Source organism: Corvus brachyrhynchos, unplaced genomic scaffold (assembly GCF_000691975.1).
Source record: "Corvus brachyrhynchos isolate BGI_N302 unplaced genomic scaffold, ASM69197v1 scaffold255, whole genome shotgun sequence".
In the NCBI taxonomy this organism is placed as follows: Eukaryota; Metazoa; Chordata; class Aves; order Passeriformes; family Corvidae; genus Corvus; species Corvus brachyrhynchos.
This window is the reverse complement of record NW_008238358.1, coordinates 5,385,174-5,388,251: the sequence shown is the minus strand read 5'-3', so window position 1 is coordinate 5,388,251 and position 3,078 is coordinate 5,385,174.

The following is a 3,078-nucleotide window of genomic DNA, read 5'->3' as shown; positions in this document are numbered from 1 at the left end:
CTGCCCACCCCAGCCAGTGCTGCCAGGTTTGCTCCAAGGCGGACGGAGGAGCAAATGACTCTCTTGGGTAAGAGTCATTTCCACACTCTGGCAAATGACAGCTCTTGGGTAAGAAAAGTGTCTGTCCCTCCTGACAAGGTCTGGCTCCTGGAGCTGGCAGGGTGCAGAGTTTGAAGGGGCCCCAAAAAGTCTGTGGCCCCAGCAAGGGGTTATTTCTCTTGCAGCTGAGCCGACCCCCCAGCCTGGGAGCCAGCCTCCCCTCACTGGCTGGAAGTCAGAGCTCAAGCTGGAAGAGGAAGGAGCGGGTATTTGGAGAAGGCCTTTGGGGAGCAATGGCCTGGCTGCGAGAAATGTTCCCTGGCAGAGGCACAAAGCCTTTTCCCTTGCAAAAAACCCAAGGCAACCTGAGCTACTGCAGTTAAATATGGACAGAGAAGTGAACGCTGCTTGTTGTTAAACTGGGGAATGTGACCCATCGTGACCAAGGTGAAAAGGCAAGGGAAGGGGCTGAGGTACACTGAGTGCCTGAATTTGATCCATTTCTAGGATGGGTATTTTTCTTTTTTCCTTCAGAGTATTCAGAGAATTTTTTGTCAAATGTTTCATTCCCACACAAAACCCCCTTTTTACATCTATCTTGACTCCAACTTTCCTGGCTTGTTTTTATGAGCCCCTTCCCCAGCCCTCAGACAAACCCACTACACAGCGTGCTAATGGCAGACCAGCCTCATTGAGATTGATTGGAAAGCAGCAGATCTCACTGCTTGCTGAATTTAGGGCATTGCTCCTTCCATCCATGTACGAGGAGCAAGCCCTGCTAGGGCTCCTGCCCGGAGGAAGCGGGCTGTGAACAAGTACTGCTGCAGGTGAGTCTCTTTGGCAGGGTGATACTGTACAGACACGGTGCCAGTGAGCAGAATGCCTAATGCTTTTGACAGGGTGAGGAATACAAGAGTTTAACTGAAATTTTGGTCACAGAATTGCGTGCAGAGAGGCAATGCCCGATGGAAGAGAGCAGGTGCCAGAGGCTCCAACAGATACATGGACGACAGGGCCTGGGGGAGGGTGGAGGTAGTGAGAAGCAGAAGCAAAACTAATAAAAAGAACAGAGAAAGGTTAGCTAGTACATCAGGGAAATGAAAGGAACAAAAGTTTAAAAGTCATAGCACTGTCCAGCAGTTTTAGTTTTCAAATGCAGTATATACCTTTTTTAATGCATTTTTGTATCAGAAAAATGGCATTGTTGGCGACAGTAGATTATGGCAGCACTGAATAAGGCAGATGGCTAGACAAGTATTTGTGCGTTCGCCATGTGCTGGTTCCCAGATTGCCCTGGTTACAGTCATGGCACACATTCCCCGCTGGAAGCCCGCTCGGCTCCATGGCCACCAGATGGCAACAGCTGGACGAGGGGATGAGCCGGAGCACGGCGGCGCTCGGGAGGGCGACCGCAAACGGTCCCTGTGGCGAGAGAAAACATAGGGAGCAAATATTTTCCAGACGAAATTAATTCAAGGAATTAGTAACAGTCTTGAGATGCTGAAGGACTGTACTTACCCGGTTTATTCCGGTGCCCATTAGAACATGCTGGGCATTAATATACATGTCAGTAGGTTTTGATAGATAAGATTAAAGTCCTCAAACCAAGAAATCCAAAGTTGCAGTTTTCCATACTGAGACCCACCTCCACCAACCCACAAACACATTTTATCCCCATAATGTTTGTAGCAAATTTAGTTTCAGCACATATTTTCTTTGTTTTCTATTGCATCACCCAAAGGAATTGAAAATACCGAAAACTTGCTCAAAAGCGGTGATCTTAACCTCTGCAATTTCAGAGCTTTCCTATCATGGCAGAGACATGGTGCACAGTTACCTAGCCTGAAGGATGCTTCTGGAAAAAAGAAAGAATTTGAGTCTGGAAAGAAAGAGTAGAGCAAGGAAAAGGTCCCCAGTCAAACAGAGAAACCACAATCACAAAAGACATTGTTAGATCAGTAGCATAAGTGTTAATCTAATGCAGGTGAGGAGACACTGCTCACCTTTAAACTGGCACTAGCCCTCATGGTCACACTTCTCAGACAGAAATGACACTGTTAACAGAGACTCATTCTCCCACTCTGGGCAAGGCAGGCACAGCAGCAAGAATGGAGACAGGAATAATTGAAAACAGAATCAGGAGAGGTGACAGGCACAAGCTGAGCAGCACGAAATGCCCAAGGAATCGGTAGGCAGGCTGCAGCTTCACATTGCTTTTTGTTATGGACACACCAGGAAACCAGTCCTGGAACTGAACAAAGCTGCTGAATAGAGCAGTGGCAAATTTAACTCCAGCTGACATCCCTGACATGGCTGCTTCTAGGGCTCCCATCCAAGTACAAGGCTTATCTCTGGGGCCAAGGTGAGTCGTGCTGGGGAGCCAAACAAGAATCAGAAGAGGACAAGTCCATTAGCCATGAGGTTTGCTCTGCCCTGCTGCTGTGGGCCACCTTGTCAACACAGCAGCTTGTGTGAGCCATGCCAGAGTGGTGGGGACTGCAAAGGAGCAGCTTTGCTGGTCCATCCCCTCAGGAAGACCTTCCTGCAAAGCAGGACTCTTGAGCTACTCTGCTTCTGTGGTCAGGAAAATCTCATAGTTCTCAGATGCAGCTAGGTGACACCTGTATTTATTAAAGGCTCTGCCCTTCCTCAGCAGCACAAGCTGAAAAATGCACTCATCTGGCACAGACCACTGCTGCTACCTGTTCTGAACTTTGTCTATAATCACCAGCCATGAGTTTTCTCTTTGCAGAGGCAAAGAAACTCCACAAAACACAAAAGTCTGGCAGCTGATAGTAAAACTGGGCAGAAAGGTTGGGTGGTCTGGATGTCAAAGCTGGGAACGAGTTCTGCTGCCAGTTCTGCTGCATCCTGATGGTGGAGACATCTAAAGCAGTGTTTAAATGGTTGTTAGGTACCCAAGTGCTCTCCTAGGAGTGTCTGCCTCTGGATGTGACATTATTACATTTTAAGTGCATATTTAGATGCTATTTGTAAGTATATAATTGAGTTACTACCAGTGCAGAAAGTGGAGCTCAG